Source organism: Nanorana parkeri, unplaced genomic scaffold (genome assembly GCF_000935625.1).
Source record: "Nanorana parkeri isolate BGI_ZX_2015 unplaced genomic scaffold, ASM93562v1 scaffold689, whole genome shotgun sequence".
In the NCBI taxonomy this organism is placed as follows: Eukaryota; Metazoa; Chordata; class Amphibia; order Anura; family Dicroglossidae; genus Nanorana; species Nanorana parkeri.
Window position 1 is genome coordinate 384806 of NW_017306957.1, and position 10623 is coordinate 395428.

At 41.6% G+C, this 10623-nt stretch overlaps 1 protein-coding gene across 1 annotated transcript in view; it reads right to left on the reverse strand.

Moving 5' to 3' along the window:
• Positions 1-10623, reverse strand: part of KCNT1 (potassium sodium-activated channel subfamily T member 1) — a 197066-nt gene that overhangs the window by 185482 nt on the left and 961 nt on the right. The window lies entirely within an intron of this gene.

Genomic DNA, 10623 nt, shown 5'->3' on the forward strand with positions numbered 1-10623 from the left:
TATATATATATATTTACATAAACATACACACACTTTCTTATGACTCCTGTAAGCAGCTGCAGCATCCCCTTCTCTCTGATTTCTTCAGAGGGCAGACAAAAACTGGTAAATGTATTTTGCCCTTGGCCCCATTGTCTAACTATAGCCTTGTCTTGTGCATATCCTATTTAATACTGCAGCATCTCCTGAGTTAATTGATCGGTCTGGAGGATGTAGTGTGTGTGTGTGTGTGTATCTATATTCACAGGCTGGTTTGGGTTTATGTGGGTAATCTCCAGAGGCATAATCTCCAGATTAATCAAATCAAACGTTAGATCTTGTTAGCGGGAGAATCTGAGTCAATATGAATGTGTTCAAAAACCATGTAAGTCCCAAATGACTTTAAGCCAAAAAAACACATTACATCATATCACATTTCAGAGGCAATTAAATGTGTCCTTTTAAGCACGAGAGCACAGTCATTGCTCTTGCAGTAAACCCAATCTCGTGTTATACACAGGGAATGATGATGTTCCTATTACAATATAGTGATGGAGAAAAAGAAAGCCAAGACCCCATTATAAAACCCCCTGTATGTCACTGGACCATCTGTTGCAAACTGCAACTGGGCCTCCAGTGCAAAGCTAGATGGTTCCAGGGCTGCTAATAGGCAGAATGCAAGTATAAAGGTAAAGCCTTCATTGTTCTGTCAAAATCCCAATTTAATGCGATAAGCACAGGACAAGGAATCAGATCGTTGTTTGTCTCTATGTCACATCCTGCTTAAATGCTGCAGGTAATGGTCAAACCCAAAATATGTGAAAAGTTAGGATTTTAAAGGAAATGTTTATATGTGAGTATATATTTATTTTGTTATGTTCAAGACTTAGAAATAAAATTACATTTTTGTTTCAGGAAAAAAAAAATATTGCATGCTAATAAATTAGGTTATCCTTTTCAACCATCGGATGGCACTTTAGGCTCCTTTTCACGATTTCCAGGCTCTCTTTTGCTGTTGTAAAAAGACTGTTAATAGAACTCAATAGCTCAAGCTGAAATTTACACACTGTCAGGAAACTAGGGGTGCCACTCCTTACCAGGGCCGTCAGATGCAGTACAGGGCACGGGGGTCTCCCTCTTCCTGGCAGGACTCCTAGGGCCAGGGTCGCGTGGTGGACAGACTGCGCGCGCGTGCACAGGGGCGCCCGGAGTGCTTTTAGGTGTTGGCCTTGCTGGGGGAGGTTCCCAGCATACACCATCCCGCCCATTCCCTCATGCAATTGGCTCCTGGATAGGGAGGCCTCTTGGTCGTCTCGGCAACCAGGGGGTGGTCCTAGATTCCCCTGGGTATAAAATCCAGTCAGAGCCCTGGTTTGTTGCTGAGTTATTCTACCTATATGGTGCGATCACCCAGCCTCTTGTGTTTGAAACTGCTGCCATTTGCTGACCCCTTATCTGAATTCCCGGTTACTGACCCTTTGGCTTGCCTTCCCGTTTTTGCACCTAGCCGCCTGCCTCGACCCAGACTGGACTTGATTGCGTATTTTGGATTCCCCTCTTGTACCTCAATTTCGGACCTCCCCGTCGTTCCTGCCAGTGGGTACGACTCAGCCGTAGCCCTTGACACATACACAAGTAAATATTGAAAAGCAGTGACTCCTCCCCCTTTCTGTACCTCCTTCCATACAGCTTCAACGGAAAGTAAGAAAACTCTTTGTATAACCCAGACTGATCTGGGATTACTTTATCATATATTAAATATTAAAATGCACAAGATATTATATTTGTATGTATTGAGATTTTATATAGATAGATATAGCTATATAGATAGGTATATCTATATAGCTATATGTATACACACACACGTATATATATTACAGTGTGTGGTCCTTCATGGCGAGTTAGATGACGTTTCCAATGACTAACCTGCAGGAGGATAACTGCTGAGCCATTATGAATCATCTCTTCACATTGTCTCCCATAAACGATTATTCACACAAGGATGAAGAGTTTGGAGAAGGCAGGAGAAGTGAACAATCTAGGACAATATAGCTGAACTGGAAAGTGAGCTGAATTGGAGAATTTTTCCAAATCATCTATGTTGTCCTAGATTGTTCACTTCTCCTGCCTTCTCCAAACTCTTCACCCTCTTGTGAATAACCCTGTATATGATTATATCTCACAGATGGCCTGAGAACACTTGGGGATTACCCCGGGATAGTTAAAGTCTAGGAACATATAAAGAGAAGAATATGCCAGCTTGCCCATCCTCCTGCATCTGAGAAAACCAATTTACACCTAATGTGAACCTGTCATTTAATAAAGTATTCCCCTCTGTGCTGTAAACTGCTAAGTTACTCCACACTACTACCTGCATTTTGTGGCTTATTCATAAAATGCAGGCTGTGGTGTGGAGCCGCAGAGAAAACTCCATGATAGGAGGAGAGGCCAGTGATGACTGAAAGGTCATGTGATTGGTCATTCCTTCTTGCTTTTTTACTTTTTTTCAATTGTGGGGAACCCCAGGGGTACACATGCGTCTTCAACACAGTCCGATATAAATAAAACCAAGCACATGAGCCAACTGTCGCACGGTGCACCTAAAAGGCTTGGGTACCACCAGTTGTTCGATCACTTCATCAGCCATCTCATCCATGGTTTGGGGTCTGTCTGGGTCACCCAACGATACAGTCCCTTGGGGACGCCATGCACAAAGCGGTCCAGAGCAACCCGCTCCACGAGCTGCTGTGGGGAAAGTTTATCCGGCTGTAACCAGTCCTTCAGGGAGGTGCAGCAGGGCAAACAACTGTGCGCGGGCAGGCTTGGCCTGGTCATAGCGCCAGGCATGGACCCGGCTTGCCCTTAAAGTAACAGTCACCCCCATTCTGGCCAAAATCTCTGCTTTCAACTGCGTGTAAACGCATGCGGTTTCAGGGTCCAGATCAAAATATGCTTGCTGGGACTCACCCATTAAGAAAGGGGCCAGTACATCTGCCCAGTCCACCTCAGGCAGTCCTTCACGTGTGGCCATTCGCTCAAATAGGGAAAGATAAGCCTCCACATTGTCTGCTGGGGTCATCTTTTGCAGAGCCCACTGAACAGCCTTCCGAGGGTTACTTGGTGTTTCTCCAACCTCCTGGACCCTTCTGATTCAGCCAGCAGGCGATTGGTCTCCTGTTGTGCTGCAACTGCCTGTGCAGTGATCTGCTGTTGAGCCACTGCCTGTGCACTGATCTCCTGTTTTGCTGCAACTGCCTGTGCACTGATCTCCCGTTGAGCTGCAACTGCCTGTGCACTGATCTCCCGTTGTGCTGCAACTGCCTGTGCACTTATCTGATGTTGAGCCACTGTGGGTTCTACTAGGCGCTTAACCAGCTCCTCCATTTCTTTTCCTGGGGTTTGCAACGCTTGTGCAGTCTTTACCCAGGACATCCTACTGGCATGTACCCCCTCAAACTGCCCGCATTCTCCACCAATTGTGGGGTACCCCAGGGGTACACATGCGTCTTCAACACAGTCCGATATAAACGGTTTTTATTTCATCCAGCGGTAACAGAACAAACAGCTTTCTTCAGCAAAACGGTAACGTAAAAGGCTTTCCTCAGCAAACATCAAACATAAAGATAAAGTCCTTCAATAAGATTGCACTGCGTAGTGCGTTTAGGTGATCTCACCCAGATAGAGTCCACTTGCTTCTGAGCAGCCACACACACCCAGACCTTTCTGTCTGTCTCTCAGCTTCCCCACTCCTCTCTCACCTGTGTTACCTTTTAACAGGAAGAGCTGTAGGGGAAGTACCTGCCCTCCCAAGTTAACCCCTTCTTTGCTCTCAGCCCTGTTGACTCTCCACACATTTTAAAGCAAAACCCACAGAGTGTTAAGCACATCTATAAAGCACATCACTGTAGCTTTTAAATGTGGAATGTGTATATGCATTTATTGCAAGTAGTGATATGGCCAACATAAGGCCATATTATTGCTTTTTAAATAGACCCCAAAGACTAATAGTTAATTCCTGAGGTACTGGAGGGGGGTCACATACCCCTGGCTGGGAAATGCCTTGTTAATTGATTCAGCTACTGAACCTCGTGCGTGCCAGAGTGGTCCCTGCTGAAGAACGATTACCTTTAAATGAAAAAAAGATCACCATAAGCTAATGAATGTGCAATTGTTCATCATATCAATCTATTTACCAAAGTGCCTCAATTGTGGAGTCAATAAAACAGGCAGCTGTACTTTTTCAGGCTGCAAGCAAAGCCTGTGAAGCTGTAGACGGATCAGCTCCAGGTCGATGCATCCGCTTCTGTAGCTGATAGGGAATCAATTCTGTTTGTTTGATTTGTTCTTGTAATGTATGTGTTTCTCAGTGTGAGTTTTCAAAATATTCACCAAATTACAAGGAGATTATTATGCAGCACAGTACTACTATATAACATGATGGTCTGCAAAGAGTGCAGCACAGTATTGCTATATAACATGATGGTCTGTAAAGAGTGCAGCACAGTATTGCTATATAACATAATGCTCTGTAAGGAGTGCAGCACAGTTTTGATATATAACAATGCTGCACAGTATTGCTATATAACATGATGCTCTGTAAGGGGTGCAGCACAGTATTGCTATTGAATAAGGATGGGCTGCATGTTCGAAGTTAGAACCGAACACGGGGGTGTTCGGCTCATCACTACTATAGAACATAATGCTACGCAAGGGGTGCAGCACAGTAGTGCTATAGAACATAATGCTATGTAAGGAGTGCACCACAGCATTGCTATATAACATAATGCTCTGTATGGAATGCAGCACAGTATTTAATATACAACATAATGCTCTGTAAGGAGTGCAGCACAATATTGCTCTACAACATGACATTGCTACTGTATATAACATGATACTCTATAAGAGGTGCAGCAAAGTATTGCTATATAACATGATATTCTTTAAGAGGTGCAGCACAGTATTGCTATATAACATAATGCTCCTTTTAGTTATTGATGGACTGGTAAAGGGTTAGAACTTTTGTCAATCCGTGTCCCTATTGCAGAGGTTCCCTATCCCTTTCTGTCACAGTCACATCCTGTGGGTCATAGGGTGTCACTGGGACAGGAAATGAGAGAAAATCTCAACAGGGACAAAGCTAGCAATATTTGTTTTTAATTCAAATGTTTTTAAAATGAACATATTTATTTCCCACTGCACTGATCTCTGAGTCTTTTCAACAGAGACATAGACAATAAAAAAAAAAACCTCACAGGGAACCTAATATTTTCTCTTATCCAAAGTATTTGTATTCTCTCCCTGACAGAGCAGGGTGCCAGGCTGAAAGTCGGAGTGTAAGTCCCCCACAGAGGTTATCCTATCTCATTCCTGTGTTCAGTCCTGATAACAGACATGCAAAGCTCATATCACAATGGTGGAATCCAGCTTACACGAACAAAAATGTATCACTTTGTTAAATGACAGTTTAACCCTCTACCAAAAGACCAGAACGTGTGTCAGTCCTAATCTCAGGCAGGAAGCAGGTCAGCCTCCAAGGGGTCCTTTCCGCCTAGGCTGCTATGTCTGCAAGAGAGAGAATACAAGTGCATAACAACATCCCTTAGAAAAAAGGCCACATTATTGAAACAACTTAAGGATGGAGCTTCAGCTTCCTATAAATGCCCTTTCCTGAATAGTAAAGCTTTGCATTAATCTAATCACATGGCTTAATCAACCGGAAGTTATTTCTGCATTCTAAGCCTGATGCAATAAATTGTACATTATGTTTCAAACAACTCCATTTTAAACGCAGCTTGTAAAGAAATTACTCGGCTCTCAGTTATTTGAAAAACACGTGAAAACATGCAGTTGCTTGTGTAGTAAACCACACCAAATTACCGATTATAAATAGTAACGCTGCCAGCACGCAAAGACAAGCTTGTAGTGTTTGCATTAGTAAGCCTTTACCCTTCAAAACACATCCTTTGCTGAACTGATGCATTGTCTCGTTTAAAGAGGTAGTCTACCTGCAGCAGAAATTTCAATTTTGTCAAGATTCTATCAGGTTCACTCCCACAAAAACGTTTACACCTTTCTGGTTTTCCAGTGACAAGATCTCCCCTCAATGTTCCAGTAAGAGACGACAAGCAAGAAATAAAAGCTGCAGCTGGTGGATGGAGCTGGGTGCAGAAATGATGATGATGATGGGATCTCCAAGACATACAATAGCAATCACTGGATTCAATCTTAAGGCATCTACCTAAGCAAGGTATAGCACTTTAAAGTGGTCTGACTCTTTAAAACTGTTAGTGTCATGTAATATCCAGGGTCCCGGTAGTATCCAGTACTTGGATACAAAATATAGAGCGTAAAATTGAAATAAACCAATGTAGAAACAATACCACTGAAACATGGACATTAAAAGGGAATTTAGGCGTATATCATTGGTTTCAAGCAGTAGGGTGATGTAAGAACTTTGTGCTGTGTATGACATTAACTTATATCAGCTTTGTTTAGTTAAAGTGACACTAAACTCAGGAGTTACATCCTAAAAATTAATTCAAGTACCTTAACTATTAATAACAATGTATCTTATTTGTGTATCACTTGGCTGTAGATCCTCAAATCATCTCTGAATTGGTGCTGACACTCTCCTTCCTTCTGGAGGGTGGCTACTTTTGTTCCCCATGGACCCCGTGTGTGTTGTAAAGTAGTCACCTCTCCAAGCTTGCTCCCGTGATGGACTAGAAGCTCACTTTTAGTTAGCTAAAGCTTAGCTTTAGATAGCTAATTTGTATTGAGATTGTTGTCCATCACAGGAGTGAGATTGAAGCGGTAGCTACTGTACAACACACACAGGGGCCATGGGGAACACATGTAGCCACCCTCCAGAAGGAAAAACAGTGTCAATATGAATTCAGAGATGATTTGAGGATCTACATCTGAGTGATGCACAAATACGATACATTTTTGTTAATAGTTAAAAAGGTACTTGAATGCATTTTTAAGCTTTAACTCCTGAGTCTAGTGTCACTTTAAGTTATGTTAGGTTATGTATGCATTTGTATTGTTATCCTCAGTCTTGGAACCATCTCTGGAAACACTGGTCAGATCTTCTTTACAATGAGTACAGGTCCTGCAGAAGCCATAATCTGCAATCTGCTGGGCTTCAGAGAAGTTTGTGAGGACAGTTGTAGCCTGTCTAAGCTGATGTTCCAATCCAGTGTTGGGGGCTGCAAGAAGCAATCCTAGTGCCGGGCCAGAGCATTCATGTGCAGCATTACACATACTGTTCTGCCTAGCATGGAACAAGGAATTGGGCAGTAGCCATCAATAAAGCTGGATGGCAGCCTCAATAGTGACTTGATAATAGCTGTCCTGGCAACTCCATAATTACTAATATACTGTATGTGTAATTCTGTTCAGCCATCCATTATTTCCTCTTGTTGTTGTGAAGCATCTTGGGTCACCTGCCTGCTCACCAGATTGTAAAAGACAATTTTTGTGGTTTTACTCAACGCTACCTAAACAATTCCCTTAAGCACCCCAGTGCCTAAAACATGTTAGTATGGCAACACATCCCCAAAACTGAAATACATGTAAACTAATTTACCTTTTCAAGTTCTGTTTAGTAAGTCTTGTGATTCAAGCCACCCCACCCATTCTCCCTGCCAGACCTTTGCAGATTATACTACAGTAAGCAATACAGTTAGGTACAGGTGCTAAACTGTGAATGGAAAATGAGGGTCTGTGTCAATTACATCAGTTTGAGAAGCATCTGAGATTTTCCAGAATTCACTGCTAGGTGCATTAGACCTGCAGTTGACCTCCTTCTGACCTTCATTGGAGCTGATTTAAACAGGTTTTGCATTCAGATAAACTTGCATGGGAATGTAAAACCTGTTTGACATAAGAACAGCCCACTGACCGGCCCTAAAGGAGCAGCAGCAGGATGTCATCTCCCCTTCTATAAACATGTTTTGAGTAAAGCTGGCTATACACCGGTAGGTTTTGGCACAAACATTCATATTAAAAATCTGGACATTTGATAATGACATCAGAGACTTGTAGAATGTCTTTGGAAATTTCTTTTGATTTTAGAATGAATGGAGTTTCCCGAACGAAAACCACATTTACGGTTAGAATTTTGTGCATTTGAGAAACAATTTCCATCCGGCACCTTAGTTTTTGTTGTGACCACGATTGTTAAGATTATCGATTTGACCCCATTATCTATTACAAAATTTAACAAATGAATCATATTTTTTAACCCTTTCGCTGCCAAGGACGTACGTCGTACGGAGCTACAAAAGTGCTTCCAATTTCTACTGGTCAGCTTTAGACTAACAGTTCTGTGCAAACCAATAGAGCTCCCATTACTGCCCTAACCTAAAGGATGCTATTATTTTGTAAATTAATACATAAATGAGTAGTTTTTAATACCTGCTGAAGTGCAGCTTTAAAAAGTTCATGAGGGTTTGGGCACATATAGGTAAAGGCCATTTACAAAAAACAGTTTTGTTAGCAACATCAAGGATTGCCAACCAAAGAGGTTACTCTTTTACACACCCATGCTATTGTCTATGCAATTACAGCTGTAACTACTTTGATCAATGTGTGGGGCCCATCCGGATGAATGGGAGTGTGAATGATGTTTGCGGACAATGTTGTCAAAGGTTTTAAATGAAAATATGACAGGTTGCACAATTATGGTATATTGATATTGTTTGATTAAACTTTTTTCTACTTTTATATGCTTGTCCCGGTCATTCAAGTAACCTCTTTGGTTGGCAATCCTTGATGTTGCTAACAATACTGTTTTTTGCATTCCCTTTTGGTTACAGACCGTGCGAATAGGCATTCATATTCTAAGGGGTTATTTAAAGAGTGATCTGATCTCTGGAGGATACTTGCTTTTTTTGTATTTAAAGGCCATTTATCCCTGTAATAATATCCACAACACATAGCACACTCTGCCCCTAACACCAACTCAGCGGTTTCTGCATCTGCAATGATGATACACCCGGAAATGTAATTTCTTTATTGTGCACCTTATTTCAGAACTTAATTTGGTTTCGGAGATCTGTTTTGCAGAACGAAGGTTATCAAAATATTACTCTCCCTACTCAAGCTTATGCAGTGCTGTGGGTAAACAAGCCGCTAATTGCAGAAGGACTTGAAAACAGATCATTATACAATTATACCAATCAAATGTCTTATAAAGGTGAAGGCTCTTGGATATTTTAGAATGGAGGCAGTTTACAAGAGGCAGCATACAAAAAAAACAATCAAGGCTCAGCAAATGTGCTTTAGTCAAAATCAATGTCCTAATGTTATCAAATGTTCTAACTCTCAAGAGCAAAATGCGAAGACGTATCAGATAATAGTCTCTACCAGTTCAGATACTGCATGCAAAGCTGTGCCATCTCCTTAAAGTCTCAGTAGTTACAAGGACTTTATGTTAAGCACAGGGCAATGTTCTGGAACCTACACCACCCAGACTACCAGAAAGAAATGGAGGAGAAACAAAGGCATTTCTAACTAGTACAAGAGATGTCTGCATGTGTCTTCCTCCTTCCTATTCCACAGCAAACATATCAATGCTCAGGCTACCAAAGAGTTATGCTGGCCATACGCTGCTGGCATTTCAGCCGAGTCCTGCTTAATTGCCCTGTCGACACTACACTGCTTGACAAAAGTCGATTCAGTAGTTGCAAGAACTATATGTTAAGTAAAGGGCAATGTTCAGGAACCCACATCACCCAGCTTTTGTCAACGGTGCCAATCTGAAAATCCCCTGCCATCTGATTGGATGCAGGCGCTGTTCAGTTTCACAACAGTGCTACAGAATACATTAGCTGGCAGCAGGGATTTCCCTATCCATGACGTTCAGTGCAGATGGGTAATTGGTGACTTTCTCTCGTTCTCTAAGCTTGTATGGCCAGCTTTTGTTTATGCCTGAAGATGGGCACAAGACCTTTTCAGACTGCAAAGTGCCTTCATCTCCAACCATCTTATTACCTACTCAAGTCAGACCTTACAGGGAGGATTCTGATTAGTGGCTATGGGTTACTACACATTTGGCTTTGCCCCAGGGGTGCCTGTATAAACCTGAAAATCAACACGTCAGTAATTTCATATAACAATCTCAACTTCTCTCCAACATCCAAACAGCTGGAAAAGCTTTACAAAGAAACTGTAAATGAACTGCAACATCAAGCACCTTTCCACAAACATGTATAAAACCTTATAACTCTCAAAAGCAAAAACACTGCCAGCTACAATTAAAATCACATTCTGCAGTGCACAAGATGATAAAACAAAACATAACAGACCAAGGAGATTATGCAAGCTCCGTAAGATTCAACAACGAACAGTGCGAAAGCAAAGTCAAGTAAAATATATGTTCCAAAAGCATATGCCATCTGTCACAAGTTTGAACAGAAAGAAAATAACATTCTGCAAAAAAAAAACCCCAACAAACTACAATGCAGTTCAAATTCAACACAGTTGACGAAAAGAAAAATCTGAAAAATGTTTAAAAACAAGTCAATCCAGAACCTTTAATGGCAAAATTACTTTGAAAGCAAAATAGACTATAACTTTTCCTAGTAAGCTATTATATGCTATGTTTTAAATTATAAAGAAAAGCCATTTTCATATGTG